Here is a 17,581-nt window from a genome sequence, read left to right on the forward strand (position 1 = left end):
GTAACCAGGAGTAGGAGGGGTGGGCCGGGGAACGGAGAACAGGTGGAACTGGCGCCTGGCGTCCCCTGCGGACACCTGCAGACACACAGGGAGCCGCACTGTAGGAGTCGCCCTTGGCCTGGGACCCTTAGCCGCGGGGGCTGCCGGGCAGAGGGCTGCCCAGGAGGGGGGAGGTTATAGGCAGAGGGAGAGGAAAGGGGGGGGGTGTGGGCGGGCAGGGAGGGAGAGGAAGACCAGGAAGTGGGAGGGGGGAGCAGGAGCAGGCCAAACACTGCGCTAGGAGCGCGAAGAACAATTAAACTATTTTTGCAAAACAAAACACTCACAGAGGCCCAGGCAGGGCTTCCCAGGCCTGCTGTTCCCCTCAGGCCACCGGCGACCGCTCTCCACGCTCAGCTGGAGAAATGAGAGATTGTTAGGATACATTAAGCCTGTTGCAATATTATTCTAGGAATAGATGTTTTACTTGTACATTCTTGTATCTACTTGACTAAGTCATTGTTTGAATCAAAGAATTTACAAAAATATACAAGTTTTGGACATAATTAAATTGATATGAGCCAAATCATATATGTTTGTGTTGTAAAATGAATACATGTGTTTGTGTGTAAGACATACTTCTAGTAGACTCGAATATGATTACAATGGTTTATAAACTTGACATAGACAGTAGACACTCTCTTTGGTATAGTGCCTCCTTAACTGAGTCATCTGGCGATTCTGTATCCAACCATGGAAACTTCATTAAAACAGGGATCACATTGATGCAACATGCCTAGATGGCCTAGATGGCTGTTGGACACAGATAGGGTGTCCTGCGCATAATGACGTCATCACACTGTGCAATGGCCAGTTATGCTTTACGTGGCAATGTGACGTTTCCCAGCGGGTATAAATAAACCGACATGGCACCACTGCTATGAGCTGGCAGATGCTGAAGTGCCATTGGTTGGAAATTAAGCAGATGAGATGAGTCAAATACTGGCATTGCCACATAATGAACCTTGAGCCAGTGGATGTTCTGTAGGTGGTGTCCGGTTGACTCCCCTCCAAGGCTTTGACCGCCACTGGCCTATATTCTGCTTTCAAGGGCTCCCGTGGTCTGGCGTGGTGGGTGCAGGTGCCCGATCTCTGCCATGCTGGTTTCACGCCGGCACGCATTCTAGTTAATCATTTGGTTTTGCCACCCCCCACCCTCCACCCTCCACCGCCCCCACGCCGGACACGGGAGGGTGGGTCACATTTTGTTGACTGGCCCCAGGCGCTGCCAAAGCTAAGGCCGGCCCTGAACTTATGCTCTCATGGTCCGGGAAGCAGGTCCGGCTGATTGGTTCCCTGTTAGACATGGAGCACGCGCCCTCTGGCGGCAAACATAGGAACTGCATCATGTTCTCTCTGGCTGCACCTGGTTCCCACGTGTGTCACTGTCCTGCCCAGACCCCGTGCACAGGACCTCTGGGCGCTTTCCCGATGCAATGAACACTAACCCCCGTCCCCTCCCCCTGTAATGCCCAGAACCCGTGCACAGGGCCTCTGGGCGCTTTCCTGATGCAATGAACACTAACCCCCGCCCCCTCCGCCTGCAGTGCCAAGAATCACAGCATGAAGACACTGGGTGCTTGCTGCTCAGTCCCCCTGTTCCGTCCTCTCCGTGCCCCCGCCCGCCCGGGGCTCGGACTTCCCAGATTTGCACACACCACATGAAGTAGCACCACACCCTCCCGACCCCCCCCCCACCCCCTCTCAGCTCTGGGTTTCCCCATTTCTACCCTCTGAGCACTCCCAGCATGCCTCGCTGATTGGCTGATGGGAGTCCAGCTGTGCTCGGAGTCCTCCCTCGTCCTCCGGAGCCCCAGACCACAGCTGGGCTGATCTTAAGATGGAATCTTCGAGAAACAAGTAAGACGCGAGAAACGAGCCACGCTCTGTCCAAGTGGGAAGGAAGCTTGCGCGCGGGTGTCAGGGGGGTGGGGGGCTTGCACTGTTGCTGTCGGAAATGTGCCCGTTCTGAGGGTACAGTCTGATAGTCAAGGGGCGCTGCTGCTCCCACGACCACACTTGATGGATGCTTGCCATGCCGGCTGCCGCCCGGGAAGCTTGCCCTGCCTTTGCAGCCCGGGAAGCTTGCCCTGCCGCTGCTGCCCCTTACCCTGCCGCCGCAGCCCAGGAAGCTAGCCCAGAAAGCTTGCCCTGCCGCTGCAGCCCAGGAAGCTGAAGCTTGCCCTGCCGCCGCAGCCCAGGAAGCTTGCCCTGCCGCTGCAGCCCAGGAAGCTTGCCCTGCCGCTGCAGCCCAGGAAGCTGAAGCTTGCCCTGCCGCCGCAGCCCAGGAAGCTTGCCCTGCCACAGCAGCCCAGGAAGCTTGCTCTGCCGCTGCAGCCCAGGGAGCTTGCCCTGCCGCAGCAGCGCAGGAAGCTTGCCCTGCCGCAGCAGCCCAGGAAGCTTGCCCTACCGCTGCAGCCCAGGAAGCTGAAGCTTTCCCTGCCGCCGCAGCCCAGGAAGCTTGCCCTGCCGCTGCAGCCCAGAAAGCTTGCCCTGCCGCAGCAGCCCAGGACGCTTGCCCTGCCGCCTCCGCCCAGGGAGCTTGCCCTGCCGCCGCAGCCCGGGAAGAACCTCTTCTGAGGGTTTAGGAAAACTCTACTCGTGCTGTCGTCCGTGTTTCTATCATGTCTGGGCGACGCAGACTCGCATCACTGCTGCTCCCCCTCTTTGGTGTGTGTGAGGGGGGTTTGCTGAACCTGTTCTGAGTGTGAAGGAAGCTTGCTCTGTTACCTCCCATCCTGATTTTGTTGTGAGTATGAAGGAAGCTTGCTCTGGCCGCTCCCATGCTGAACCATTTCTGATTGTGAAGGAAGCTTGCTCTGTTACCTCCCATTCTGAACCTCTGATGAGTGTGAAGGAAGCTTGCTCTGTCACCTCCCATGCTGAACCTGTGCTGAGTGTGAAGGAAGCTTGCTCTGTTACCTCCCATGCTGAACCTGTTCGGAGTGTGAAGGAAGGTTGCTCTGTTTTCGCCCATGCTGAACCTGTTCAGACTGTGAAGGAAGCTTGCTCCGTTACCTCCCATGCTGAACCTGTTCGGAGTGTGAAGGACGCTTGCTCTGTTACCTCCTATGCTGAACCTGTTCAGAGTATGAATGAAGCCTGCTCTGTCACCTCCCTTGCTGAACCTGTGGTGAGTGTGAAGGAAGCTTGCTCTGTTACCTCCCATCCTGATTTTGTTGTGAGTATGAAGGAAGCGTGCTCTGGTACCTCCCATGCTGAACCTATGCTGAGTGTGAAGGACGCTTGCTCTGTTACCTCCCATGCTGAACCTGTTCGGAGTGTGAAGGAAGCTTGCTCTGTTACCTCCCAGGCTGAACCTGTTTGGAGTGTGAAGGAAGCTTGCTCTGTCCCCTTCAATGCTGAGCCTGTTCTGGGTGTGTATGAAGCTTGCTCTGGTACCTCCCAGGCTGAACCTGTGCTGAGTGTGAAGGAAGCTTGCTCTGTTACCTCCCATGCTGAACCTGTTCGGAGTGTGAAGGAAGCTTGCTCTGTTGTTGTCCATGCTGAGCCTGTTCTGAGTGTGAAGGAAGCTTGCTCTGGCCCCGCCCATGCTGAACGTGTTCTGATTGTGAAGGAAGCTTGCTCTGTTACCTCCCATGCTGAACATGTTCTGAGTGTGAAGGAAGCTTGCTCTGTTACCTCCCATCCTGATTTTGTTGTGAGTATGAAGGAAGCGTGCTCTGGTACCTCCCATGCTGAACCTATGCTGAGTGTGAAGGACGCTTGCTCTGTTACCTCCCATGCTGAACCTGTTCGGAGTGTGAAGGAAGCTTGCTCTGTTACCTCCCAGGCTGAACCTGTTTGCAGTGTGAAGGAAGCTTGCTCTGTCCCCTTCAATGCTGAGCCTGTTCTGGGTGTGTATGAAGCTTGCTCTGGTACCTCCCAGGCTGAACCTGTGCTGAGTGTGAAGGAAGCTTGCTCTGTTACCTCCCATGCTGAACCTGTTCGGAGTGTGAAGGGAGCTTGCTCTGTTGTTGTCCATGCTGAGCCTGTTCTGAGTGTGAAGGAAGCTTGCTCTGGCCCCGCCCATGCTGAACGTGTTCTGATTGTGAAGGAAGCTTGCTCTGTTACCTCCCATGCTGAACATGTTCTGAGTGTGAAGGAAGCTTGCTCTGTTACCTCCCATGCTGAACCTGTGATGAGTGTGAAGGAAGCTTGCTCTGTCACCTCCCATGCTGAACCTGTGCTGAGTGTGAAGGAAGCTTGCTCTGTTTCCTCCCATGCTGAACCTGTTCGGAGTGTGAAGGAAGCTTGCTCTGTGACCTCCTAAGCTGAACCTGTTCGGAGTGTGAAGGAAACTTGCTCTGTTACCTCCCATGCTGAACCTGTTCGGAGTGTGAAGGAAGCTTGCTCTGTTACCTCCCGTGCTGAACCTGTTCGGAGTGTGAAGGAAGCTTGCTCTGTTACCTGCTATGCGGAACCTGTTCAGACTGTGAAGGAAGCTTGGTCCGTTACCTCCCATGCTGAACCTGTTCGGAGTGTGAAGGACGCTTGCTCTGTTACCTCCTATGCTGAACCTGTTCAGAGTATGAATGAAGCTTGCTCTGTCACCTCCCTTGCTGAACCTGTGGTGAGTGTGAAGGAAGCTTGCTCTGTGCCCCCTATGCTGAAACTGTTCTGAGTATGAAGGAAGCTTGCTCTGTTACCTCCCATCATGATTTTGTTGTGAGTATGAAGGAAGCTTGCTCTGGCCGCTCCCATGCTGAACCATTTCTGATTGTGAAGGAAGCTTGCTCTGTTACCTCCCATGCTGAACCTGTGATGAGTGTGAAGGAAGCTTGCCTTGTGACCTCCCATGCTGAACCATTTCTGAGTGTGAAGGAAGCTTGCTCTGTTTCCGCCCATACTGAACCTGTCCTGAGTGTGAAGGTATCTTGCTCTGTCCCCTCCCATGCTGAATCTGTGCTGAGTGTGAAGGACGCTTGCTCTGTTACCTCCCATGCTGAACCTGTTCGGAGTGTGAAGGAAGCTTGCTCTGCTACCTCCCAGGCTGAACCTGTTCGGAGTGTGAAGGAAGCTTGCTCTGTCCCCTTCAATGCTGAGCCTGTTCTGAGTGTGAAGGAAGCTTGCTCTGTTGCCTCCCATGCTGAACGTGTTCTGAGTGTGAAGGAAGCTTGCGCTGTTACCTCCCATGCTGAACCTGTTCGGAGTGTGAAGGAAGCTTGCTCTGTTGTCGCCCATGCTGAGCCTGTTCTGAGTGTGAAGGAAGCTTGCTCTGTTGCCTCCCATGCTGAACGTGTTCTGAGTGTGAAGGAAGCTTGCTCTGTTACCTCCCATGCTAAACCTCTTCTGAGTGTGAAGGAAGCTTGCTCTGTTGACGCCCATGCTGAAACTGTTCTTAGTGTGAAGGAAGCTTGCTCTGTTACCTCCCATGCTGAACCTGTTCTGAGTGTGAAATAAGCTTGGTCTGTCACCTCCCTTGCTGAGTCTGTTCTGAGTGTGAAGGAAGCTTGCTCTGTTACCTCCCATGCTGAACCTGTTCGGAGTGTGAAGGAAGCTTGCTCTGGTACCTCCCATGCTGAACCTGTGGTGAATGTGAAGGAAGCTTGCTCTGTTACCTCCTATGCTGAACCTGTTCGGATTGTGAAGGAAGCTTGCTCTGTTACCTCCCATGCTGAACCTGTTCTGAGTGTGAAGGAAGCTTGCTCTGTTGCCTCCCATGCTGAACGGTTTCTGAGTGTGAAGGAAGCTTGCTCTGTTACCTCCCATGCTGAACCTGTTCGGAGTGTGAAGGAAGCTTGCTCTGTTGCCTCCCATGCTGAACGGTTTCTGAGTGTGAAGGAAGCTGGCTCTGTTGTCGCCCATGCTGAGCCTGTTCTGAGTGTGAAGGAAGCTTGCTCTGTCACCTCCCATGCTGAGTCTGTTCTGAGTGTGAAGGAAGCTTGCTCTGTTGTCGCCCATGCTGAGCCTGTTCTGAGTGTAAGGAAGCTTGCTCTGTTACCTCCCATGCTGAATGTGTTCTCAGTGTGAAGGAAGCTTGCTCTGTTACCCCCCCATGCTGAAACTGTTCTTAGTATGAAGGAAGCTTGCTCTGTTACCTCCTATGCTGAACCTGTTCTGATTGTGAAGGAAGCTTGCTCTGTTACCTCCCATGCTGAACCGGTGATGAGTGTGAAGGAAGCTTGCTCTGTTACCTCCCATGCTGAACCTGTTCGGAGTGTGAAGGAAGCTTGCTCTGTTACCTCCCATGCTGAACCTGTTCTGAGTGTGAAGGAAGCTTGCTCTGTTGCCTCCCATGCTGAACGTGTTCTGAGTGTGAAGGAAGCTTGCTCTGTTACCTCCCAGGCTGAGCCTGTTCTGAGTGTGAAGGAAGCTTGCTCTGTTACCTCCCATGCTGAACCTGTTCTGAGTGTGAAGGAAGCTTGCTCTGTTACCTCTTATGCTGAACCTGTTCTGAGTGTGAAGGAAGCTTGCTCTGGCCCCGCCCATGCGGAACGTGTTCTGAGTGTGAAGGAAGCTTGCTCTGTTACCTACTATGCTGAACCTGTTCTGAGTGTGAAGGAAGCTTGCTCTGTTACCTCCCATGCTGAACGTGTTCTGAGTGTGAAGGAAGCTTGCTCTGTTTCCGCCCATACTGAACCTGTCCTGAGTGTGAAGGAAGCTTGCTCTGTCCCCTTCAATGCTGAGCCTGTTCTGAGTGTGTATGAAGCTTGCTCTGGTACCTCCCATGCTGAACCTGTGCTGAGTGTGAAGGACGCTTGCTCTGTTTCCGCCCATACTGAACCTGTACTGAGTGTGAAGGAAGCTTGCTCTGTCCCCTTCAATGCTGAGCCTGTTCTGAGTGTGTATGAAGCTTGCTCTGGTACCTCCCATGCTGAACCTGTGCTGAGTGTGAAGGAGGCTTGCTCTGTTACCTCCCATGCTGAACCTGTTCGGAGTGTGAAGGAAGCTTGCTCTGTTTCCGCCCATACTGAACCTGTCCTGAGTGTGAAGGAAGCTTGCTCTGTGACCTCCTATGCTGAACCTGTTCGGAGTGTGAAGGAAGCTTGCTCTGTTACCTGCTATGCTGAACCTGTTCGGATTTTGAAGGAAGCTTGCTCTGTTACCTCCCATGCTGAACCTGTTCTGAGTGTGAAGGAAGCTTGCTCTGTTGCCTCCCATGCTGAACGGTTTCTGAGTGTGAAGGAAGCTTGCTCTGTTACCTCCCATGCTGAACCTGTTCGGAGTGTGAAGGAAGCTTGCTCTGTTGCCTCCCATGCTGAACGGTTTCTGAGTGTGAAGGAAGCTGGCTCTGTTGTCGCCCATGCTGAGCCTGTTCTGAGTGTGAAGGAAGCTTGCTCTGTCACCTCCCATGCTGAGTCTGTTCTGAGTGTGAAGGAAGCTTGCTCTGTTGTCGCCCATGCTGAGCCTGTTCTGAGTGTAAGGAAGCTTGCTCTGTTACCTCCCATGCTGAATGTGTTCTCAGTGTGAAGGAAGCTTGCTCTGTTACCCCCCCATGCTGAAACTGTTCTTAGTATGAAGGAAGCTTGCTCTGTTACCTCCTATGCTGAACCTGTTCTGATTGTGAAGGAAGCTTGCTCTGTTACCTCCCATGCTGAACCGATGATGAGTGTGAAGGAAGCTTGCTCTGTTACCTCCCATGCTGAACCTGTTCGGAGTGTGAAGGAAGCTTGCTCTGTTACCTCCCATGCTGAACCTGTTCTGAGTGTGAAGGAAGCTTGCTCTGTTGCCTCCCATGCTGAACGTGTTCTGAGTGTGAAGGAAGCTTGCTCTGTTACCTCCCAGGCTGAGCCTGTTCTGAGTGTGAAGGAAGCTTGCTCTGTTACCTCCCATGCTGAACCTGTTCTGAGTGTGAAGGAAGCTTGCTCTGTTACCTCTTATGCTGAACCTGTTCTGAGTGTGAAGGAAGCTTGCTCTGGCCCCGCCCATGCGGAACGTGTTCTGAGTGTGAAGGAAGCTTGCTCTGTTACCTACTATGCTGAACCTGTTCTGAGTGTGAAGGAAGCTTGCTCTGTTACCTCCCATGCTGAACGTGTTCTGAGTGTGAAGGAAGCTTGCTCTGTTTCCGCCCATACTGAACCTGTCCTGAGTGTGAAGGAAGCTTGCTCTGTCCCCTTCAATGCTGAGCCTGTTCTGAGTGTGTATGAAGCTTGCTCTGGTACCTCCCATGCTGAACCTGTGCTGAGTGTGAAGGACGCTTGCTCTGTTTCCGCCCATACTGAACCTGTACTGAGTGTGAAGGAAGCTTGCTCTGTCCCCTTCAATGCTGAGCCTGTTCTGAGTGTGTATGAAGCTTGCTCTGGTACCTCCCATGCTGAACCTGTGCTGAGTGTGAAGGAGGCTTGCTCTGTTACCTCCCATGCTGAACCTGTTCGGAGTGTGAAGGAAGCTTGCTCTGTTTCCGCCCATACTGAACCTGTCCTGAGTGTGAAGGAAGCTTGCTCTGTGACCTCCTATGCTGAACCTGTTCGGAGTGTGAAGGAAGCTTGCTCTGTTACCTGCTATGCTGAACCTGTTCAGACTGTGAAGGAAGCTTGCTCCGTTACATCCCATGCTGAACCTGTTCCGAGTGTGAAGGAAGCTTGCTCTGTTGTCGCCCATGCTGAGCCTGTTCTCAGTGTGAAGGAAGCTTGCTCTGGCCCCGCCCATGCTAAACCTGTTCTGAGTGTGAAGGAAGCTTGCTCTGTTGACGCCCATGCTGAAACTGTTCTTAGTGTGAAGGAAGCTTGCTCTGTTACCTCCTATGCTGAACCTGTTCTGAGTGTGAAGGAAGCTTGGTCTGTCACCTCCCTTGCTGAGTCTGTTCTGAGTGTGAAGGAAGCTTGCTCTGTTACCTCCCATGCTGAACCTGTTCGGAGTGTGAAGGAAGCTTGCTCTGTTGCCTCCCATGCTGAACGGTTTCTGAGTGTGAAGGAAGCTGGCTCTGTTGTCGCCCATGCTGAGCCTGTTCTGAGTGTGAAGGAAGCTTGCTCTGTCACCTCCCATGCTGAGTCTGTTCTGAGTGTGAAGGAAGCTTGCTCTGTTGTCGCCCATGCTGAGCCTGTTCTGAGTGTAAGGAAGCTTGCTCTGTTACCTCCCATGCTGAATGTGTTCTCAGTGTGAAGGAAGCTTGCTCTGTTACCTCCCATGCTGAAACTGTTCTTAGTATGAAGGAAGCTTGCTCTGTTACCTCCTATGCTGAACCTGTTCTGATTGTGAAGGAAGCTTGCTCTGTTACCTCCCATGCTGAACCGGTGATGAGTGTGAAGGAAGCTTGCTCTGTTACCTCCCATGCTGAACCTGTTCGGAGTGTGACGGAAGCTTGCTCTATTACCTCCCATGCTGAACCTGTTCTGAGTGTGAAGGAAGCTTGCTCTGTTGCCTCCCATGCTGAACGTGTTCTGAGTGTGAAGGAAGCTTGCTCTGTTACCTCCCAGGCTGAGCCTGTTCTGAGTGTGAAGGAAGCTTGCTCTGTTACCTCCCATGCTGAACCTGTTCTGAGTGTGAAGGAAGCTTGCTCTGTTACCTCTTATGCTGAACCTGTTCTGAGTGTGAAGGAAGCTTGCTCTGGCCCCGCCCATGCGGAACGTGTTCTGAGTGTGAAGGAAGCTTGCTCTGTTACCTCCTATGCTGAACCTGTTCTGAGTGTGAAGGAAGCTTGCTCTGTTACCTCCCATGCTGAACGTGTTCTGAGTGTGAAGGAAGCTTGCTCTGTTGCCTCCCATGCTGAACGTGTTCTGAGTGTGAAGGAAGCTTGCTCTGTTTCCGCCCATACTGAACCTGTCCTGAGTGTGAAGGAAGCTTGCTCTGTGACCTCCTATGCTGAACCTGTTCGGAGTGTGAAGGAAGCTTGCTCTGTTACCTGCTATGCTGAACCTGTTCAGACTGTGAAGGAAGCTTGCTCCGTTACATCCCATGCTGAACCTGTTCCGAGTGTGAAGGAAGCTTGCTCTGTTGTCGCCCATGCTGAGCCTGTTCTCAGTGTGAAGGAAGCTTGCTCTGGCCCCGCCCATGCTAAACCTGTTCTGAGTGTGAAGGAAGCTTGCTCTGTTGACGCCCATGCTGAAACTGTTCTTAGTGTGAAGGAAGCTTGCTCTGTTACCTCCTATGCTGAACCTGTTCTGAGTGTGAAGGAAGCTTGGTCTGTCACCTCCCTTGCTGAGTCTGTTCTGAGTGTGAAGGAAGCTTGCTCTGTTACCTCCCATGCTGAACCTGTTCGGAGTGTGAAGGAAGCTTGCTCTGTTACCTCCCATGCTGAACCTGTTCTGAGTGTGAAGGAAGCTTGCTCTGTTGCCTCCCATGCTGAACGTGTTCTGAGTGTGAAGGAAGCTTGCTCTGTTACCTCCCAGGCTGAGCCTGTTCTGAGTGTAAAGGAAGCTTGCTCTGTTACCTCCCATGCTGAACCTGTTCTGAGTGTGAAGGAAGCTTGCTCTGTTACCTCGTATGCTGAACCTGTTCTGAGTGTGAAGGAAGCTTGCTCTGGCCCCGCCCATGCTGAACGTGTTCTGAGTGTGAAGGAAGCTTGCTCTGTTACCTCACATGCTGAACGTGTTCTGAGCGTGAAGGAAGCTTGCTCTGTTACCTCTCATGCTAAACCTGTTCTGAGTGTGAAGGAAGCTTGCTCTGTTGACGCCCATGCTGAAACTGTTCTTAGTGTGAAGAAAGCTTGCTCTGTCCCCTTCAATGCTGAACCTGTTCTGAGTGTGAAGGAAGCTTGCTCTGTCCCCTTCAATGCTGAACCTGTTCTGAGTGTGAAGGAAGCTTGCTCTGTTACCTCCCATGCTGAACCGGTGATGAGTGTGAAGGAAGCTTGCTCTGTTACCTCCCATGCTGAACCTGTTCGGAGTGTGACGGAAGCTTGCTCTATTACCTCCCATGCTGAACCTGTTCTGAGTGTGAAGGAAGCTTGCTCTGTTGCCTCCCATGCTGAACGTGTTCTGAGTGTGAAGGAAGCTTGCTCTGTTACCTCCCAGGCTGAGCCTGTTCTGAGTGTGAAGGAAGCTTGCTCTGTTACCTCCCATGCTGAACCTGTTCTGAGTGTGAAGGAAGCTTGCTCTGTTACCTCTTATGCTGAACCTGTTCTGAGTGTGAAGGAAGCTTGCTCTGGCCCCGCCCATGCGGAACGTGTTCTGAGTGTGAAGGAAGCTTGCTCTGTTACCTCCTATGCTGAACCTGTTCTGAGTGTGAAGGAAGCTTGCTCTGTTACCTCCCATGCTGAACGTGTTCTGAGTGTGAAGGAAGCTTGCTCTGTTGCCTCCCATGCTGAACGTGTTCTGAGTGTGAAGGAAGCTTGCTCTGTTTTCGCCCATACTGAACCTGTCCTGAGTGTGAAGGAAGCTTGCTCTGTCCCCTTCAATGCTGAGCCTGTTCTGAGTGTGTATGAAGCTTGCTCTGGTACCTCCCATGCTGAACCTGTGCTGAGTGTGAAGGACGCTTGCTCTGTTTCCGCCCATACTGAACCTGTCCTGAGTGTGAAGGAAGCTTGCTCTGTCCCCTTCAATGCTGAGCCTGTTCTGAGTGTGTATGAAGCTTGCTCTGGTACCTCCCATGCTGAACCTGTGCTGAGTGTGAAGGAGGCTTGCTCTGTTACCTCCCATGCTGAACCTGTTCGGAGTGTGAAGGAAGCTTGCTCTGTTTCCGCCCATACTGAACCTGTCCTGAGTGTGAAGGAAGCTTGCTCTGTGACCTCCTATGCTGAACCTGTTCGGAGTGTGAAGGAAGCTTGCTCTGTTACCTGCTATGCTGAACCTGTTCAGACTGTGAAGGAAGCTTGCTCCGTTACATCCCATGCTGAACCTGTTCCGAGTGTGAAGGAAGCTTGCTCTGTTGTCGCCCATGCTGAGCCTGTTCTCAGTGTGAAGGAAGCTTGCTCTGGCCCCGCCCATGCTAAACCTGTTCTGAGTGTGAAGGAAGCTTGCTCTGTTGACGCCCATGCTGAAACTGTTCTTAGTGTGAAGGAAGCTTGCTCTGTTACCTCCTATGCTGAACCTGTTCTGAGTGTGAAGGAAGCTTGGTCTGTCACCTCCCTTGCTGAGTCTGTTCTGAGTGTGAAGGAAGCTTGCTCTGTTACCTCCCATGCTGAACCTGTTCGGAGTGTGAAGGAAGCTTGCTCTGTTACCTCCCATGCTGAACCTGTTCTGAGTGTGAAGGAAGCTTGCTCTGTTGCCTCCCATGCTGAACGTGTTCTGAGTGTGAAGGAAGCTTGCTCTGTTACCTCCCAGGCTGAGCCTGTTCTGAGTGTAAAGGAAGCTTGCTCTGTTACCTCCCATGCTGAACCTGTTCTGAGTGTGAAGGAAGCTTGCTCTGTTACCTCGTATGCTGAACCTGTTCTGAGTGTGAAGGAAGCTTGCTCTGGCCCCGCCCATGCTGAACGTGTTCTGAGTGTGAAGGAAGCTTGCTCTGTTACCTCACATGCTGAACGTGTTCTGAGCGTGAAGGAAGCTTGCTCTGTTACCTCTCATGCTAAACCTGTTCTGAGTGTGAAGGAAGCTTGCTCTGTTGACGCCCATGCTGAAACTGTTCTTAGTGTGAAGAAAGCTTGCTCTGTCCCCTTCAATGCTGAACCTGTTCTGAGTGTGAAGGAAGCTTGCTCTGTCCCCTTCAATGCTGAACCTGTTCTGAGTGTGAAGGAAGCTTGCTCTGTTACCTCCCATGCTGAGCCTGTTCTGACTGTGAAGGACGCTTGCTCTGTCCCCTTCAATGCTGAACCTGTTCTGAGTGTGAAGGAAGCTTGCTCTGTTGTCGCCCATGCTGAACCTTTTCTGAGTGTGAAGCTTGCTCTGTTACCTCCCATGCTGAACGGGTTCTGAGCGTGAAGGAAGCTTGCTCTGTTACCTCCCATGCTGAACCTGTTCTGAGTGTGAAGGAAGCTTGCTCTGTTGTCGCCCATGCTGAACCTGTTCTGAGTGTGAAGCTTGCTCTGTTACCTCCCATGCTGAACCTGTTCTGAGTGTGAAGGAAGCTTGCTCTGTTGTCGCCCATGCTGAACCTGTTCTGAGTGTGACGCAAGCTTGCACTGTTGTCGCCTATCCTGATTCTCTTGAATGTGAAGGAAGCTTGCTCTGTTGTCGCCCATGCTGATTATGTTGTGAGTGTGAAGGAAGCTTGGTCTGTCACCTCCCTTGCTGAGTCTGTTCCGAGTGTGAAGGAAGCTTGCTCTGTTACCTCTTATGCTGAACCTGTCCTGAGTGTGAAGAAATCTTGCTCTGTCCCCTTCAATGCTGAACCTGTCCTGAGTGTGAAGGAAGCTTGCTCTGTCCCCTTCAATGCTGAACCTGTTCTGAGTGTGAAGGACGCTTGCACTGTTGTCGCCTATCCTGATTCTCTTGAGTGTGAAGGAAGCTTTTATGAAATGCATATCACATTATAGTGATATCGTAACAACCATATTTTTCGTAGTGTACTTAGGAACAATGCTATGTGATGCCACTTCCTGCTTTGTCATGGAGTGAAAAGTCGTGTTCCACCGCTTCCCGCAATATCTTTTCAGGGTGGGGTCAAATGACATCACTTCCTGTGATGTCATTAGAGGTCCAGGGTCGTGTGATATCACTTCGCTCCCCCTGGCATTATGGTGAAATGACGTCCCTGCTGTTGCTACCTGTGCTTTGTCTAGTCTGTATGTGTGTGAGGGATGTGTGCTGTACCGTGTATGTGTTGCTACTCATGTGTACTTGTTCTGTGAATGAGGGAAGCTTCCCCTACTTCTGTGGGTGTTGTATTTGGGGAGGGAGGTGGGGATAGAGGGTGAGAAAAGCCTGCCCCTGCTGTCCTGTCCCGTATGATATGTGGGAAGCTTACACTGCTGCTGCTGTGTGTGTGTGTGAGAGAGAGAGAGAGAGAGAGAGAGCCTTGCACCGCTGCTGTGTGTGTGTGTGTGAGAGAGAGAGAGAGAGAGAGAGAAAGGGGGGGCTTGCACCGCTGCTGGCTGTGTGCGAGAGAGAGAGCCTTGCACTGCTGCTGGCTGTGTGTGTGAGAGAGAGAGGGGCTTGCACCGCTGCTGGCTGTGTGTGTGAGTGAGAGAGAGAGGCTTGCACCGCTGCTGGCTGTGTGTGTGAGAGAGAGAGGCTTGCACCACTGCTGGCTGTGTCTGTGTGAGAGAGAGAGAGAGAGAGAGAGAGAGAGAGAGAGGCTTGCACTGCTACTGGCTGTGCGTGAGAGAGAGGCTTGCACCGCTGCTGGCTATGCATGTGTGAGAGAGAGCCTTGCACCGCTGCTGGCTGTGTGTGTGAGAGAGAGGCTTGCACCGCTGCTGGCTGTGTGTGTGAGATAGAGGCTTGCACCACTGCTGGCTGTGTGTGTGAGAGAGAGAGGCTTGCACCGCTGCTGGCTGTGTGTGTGAGACAGAGAGAGGCTTGCACTGCTACTGGCTGTGCGTGAGAGAGCGAGAGAGGCTTGCACCGCTGCTGGCTGTGTGTGTGTGTGTGTGTGAGAGAGAGAGAGCCTTGCACCGCTGCTGGCTATGTGTGTGAGAGAGGGGCTTGCACCGCTGTTGGCAGTGTGTTTGAGTGAGAGAGGCTTGCACCGCTGCTGGGTGTGTGTGTGTGTGAGAGAGAGAGGGGCTTGCACCACTGCTGGCTGTGTGTGTGAGAGAGAGAGGCTTGCACCGCTGCTGGCTGTGTGTGTGAGACAGAGAGAGGCTTGCACTGCTACTGGCTGTGCGTGAGAGAGCGAGAGAGGCTTGCACCGCTGCTGGCTGTGTGTGTGTGTGTGTGTGAGAGAGAGAGCCTTGCACCGCTGCTGGCTATGTGTGTGAGAGAGGGGCTTGCACCGCTGTTGGCAGTGTGTTTGAGTGAGAGAGGCTTGCACCGCTGCTGGGTGTGTGTGTGTGTGAGAGAGAGAGGGGCTTGCACCGCTGCTGGCTGTGTGTGTGTGTGAGAGAGAGAGCCTTGCACCGCTGCTGGCTGTGTGTGTGAGAGAGAGGCTTGGATCGCTGCTGGCTGTGTGTGTGTGTGAGAGAGAGAGCCTTGCACCGCTACTGGCTGTGTGTGAGAGAGAGAGAGAGGGAGGCTTTCACCGCTGCTGGCTGTGTGTGTGTGAGAGAGAGAGAGCCTTGCACCGCTGCTGGCTGTGTGTGTGTGAGAGAGAGAGATCCTTGCACTGCTGCTGGCTGTGTGAGAGAGAGAGGCTTGCACCGCTGCTGGCTGTGTGTGTGTGAGAGAGAGAGAGCCTTGCACCGCTGCTGGCTGTGTGTGTGTGAGAGAGAGAGAGCCTTGCACCGCTGCTGGCTGTGTGAGAGAGAGAGGCTTGCACCGCTGCTGGCTGTGTGTGTGTGTGAGAGAGAGAGGCATGCACCGCTTTCGGCTGTGTGTGAGAGAGAGAGAGGGAGGCTTTCACCGCTGCTGGCTGTGTGTGTGTGTGAGAGAGAGAGGCTTGCACTGCTGCTGGCTGTGTGTGTGTGAGAGAGAGAGAGAGAGAGAGAGAGAATTGCACCGCTGCTGGCTGAAGGTGTGAGAGAGAGAGAGGCTTGCATCGCTGGTGCCTGTGTGTGTGAGAGAGAGAGAGGCATGCACCGCTGCTGGCTGTGTGTGTGAGAGAGAGAGAGGCTTGCACCGCTGCTAGCTGTGAGAGAGAGAGAGAGAGGGAGGCTTGCACCGCTGCTGGCTGTGTATGAGAGAGAGAGAGAGAGGCTTGCACCGCTGCTGGCTGTGTGTGAGAGAGAGAGAGGCTCGCACCGCTGCTGGCTGTGTGTGTGTGTGTGAGAGAGTGAGAGAGAGAGAGAGAGAGAGAGAGAGAGAGAGAGAGGCTTGCACCGCTGATGGCTGTGTGTGTGTGAGAGAGAGAGCCTTGCACTGCTACTGGCTGTGTGTGAGAGAGCGAGAGAGGCTTGCACCGCTGCTGGCTGTGTGTGGTGAGAGAGAGAGCTTTGCACCGCTGCTGGCTGTGTGTGTGTGAGAGAGAGAGACTTGCACTGCTGCTGGCTGTGTGCGAAAGAGAGAGAGAGGCTTGCACCGCTGCTGGCTGTGTGCGAGAGAGAGAGATGCTTGCACTGCTGCTGGCTGTGTGTGTGTGAGAGAGAGAGAGGCTTGCACTGCTGCTGGCTGTGTGTGTGCGAGAGAGAGCCATGCACCGCTGCTGGCTGCATCTGAGAGAGAGAGAGAGAGAGGCTTGCACCGCTGCTGGCTGTGTGTGTGTGTGTGTGTGTGTGTGTGTGTGTGTGTGTGTGTGTGTGTGTGTGTGTGTGAGAGAGAGAGAGAGCGAGAGAGAGAGAGAGAGACTTGCACCGCTGCTGGCTGTGTGTGTGTGTGTGAGAGAGAGAGAAGCTGGCACTGCTGCTGTCTGTGTGTGTGTGAGAGAGAGAGGCTTGCACCGCTGCTGGCTTTGTGTGTGTGTGTGAGAGAGAGAGAGAGCGAGAGAGAGAGAGAGAGAGAGGCCTGCACTGCTGCTGGCTGTGTGTGTGAGAGAGAGGCTTGCACCGCTGCTGGCTGTGTGTGTGGGAGAGAGAGGGGCTTGCACCGCTGCTGGCTGTGTGTGAGAAAGAGAGGCTTGCACCACTGCTGGCTGTGTGTGTGTGCGTGAGAGAGAGAGAGAGAGAGAGGGGGGGGGGGCTTGCTCCGCTTCTGGCTGTGTGAGAGAGAGAGAGACACTTGCACTGCTGCTGTGTGTGTGAGAGAGAGAGAGGCTTGCACCGCTGCTGGCTGTGTGCGAGAGAGAGAGAGGCTTGCACTGCTGCTGGCTGTGTGTGTGTGAGAGAGGGAGAGAGAGAGACTTGCACTGCTGCTGCCTGTGTTTGTGAGAGAGAGAGGCTTGCACTGCTGCTGGCTGTGTGTGTGTGAGAGAGAGAGAGAGAGAGAGGCTTGCACTGCTGCTGGCTGTGTGTGTGTGAGAGAGAGAGAGAGAGAGAGAGAGAGAGAGAGAGAGAGAGACTTGCACTGCTGCTGCCTGTGTGTGTGAGAGAGAAAGACTTGCACCTTTGCTGGCTGTGTGTGTGAAAGAGAGAGCCTTGCACCGCTAATGGCTGTGTGTGTGTGTGTGAGAGAGAGAGAGAGAGAGAGACTTGCACCTCTGCTGGCTGTGTGTGTGAGAGAGAGAGCCTCCATCGCTGCTGGCTGTGTGTGTGTGAGAGAGAGAGGCTTGCACTGCTGCTGGCTGTGTGTGTGTGTGTGAGAGAGAGAGAGAGAGAGAGAGAGAGAGAGAGAGAGAGAGAGACTTGCACCGCTGCTGGCTGTGTGTGTGAGAGAGAGAGTCTTGCACCGCTGCTGGCTGTGTGTGTGAGAGAGAGAGCATTGCACTGTTGCTGGCTGTGTGTGTGAGAGAGAGAGGCGTGTACTACTGCTGGATGTGTGTGTGTGTGTGAGAGGGAGAGATATGCACCGCTGCTGGCTGTGTTGTTCTGAGTATGGCTATATGGGGGGGGGCTCACCCCAGCTGTCCTGCTCTGTGTGAAGGACCCTTGCACCGCTACTGACTTTGCTGTCTTTGTTCTGTGTGTATGTTTGTGAGGGACACATTGAAGATAAGATTGACCCTGCAGCCTTGTTCTGTGTGAGAGACGCCTGTCTCTGCTATCCTGTTCTTTTCAGGGGAAGCTTGCACTGCTACTGGTTTTGCCGCGTTTGTTCTGTGAGCATGCTTGTGAGGGACATATGGAAGAGACACTTGACCCTGTTGTCCGGTTCTG

General features: G+C 53.4%; 1 protein-coding gene across 2 annotated transcripts in view; it reads left to right on the forward strand.

The window, feature by feature from the left end:
• The first annotated feature begins 1,492 nt into the window (after positions 1–1,492).
• Positions 1,493–17,581, forward strand: part of LOC138503040 (myotubularin-related protein 9-like) — a 564,386-nt gene continuing 548,297 nt past the window's right edge. Inside the window, exon 1 of one of the 2 annotated variants that reach the window (XM_069622476.1) lies at positions 1,493–1,899. The gene's annotated coding sequence lies outside the window, so the exon portion shown is untranslated. The remainder of the gene's footprint in view (positions 1,900–17,581) is intronic. The other variant, XM_069622479.1, reaches the window with a different exon arrangement.

This window comes from Ambystoma mexicanum, chromosome 11 (assembly GCF_040938575.1).
Source record: "Ambystoma mexicanum isolate Mex_15411 chromosome 11, UKY_AmexF1_1, whole genome shotgun sequence".
Classification (NCBI taxonomy): Eukaryota; Metazoa; Chordata; class Amphibia; order Caudata; family Ambystomatidae; genus Ambystoma; species Ambystoma mexicanum.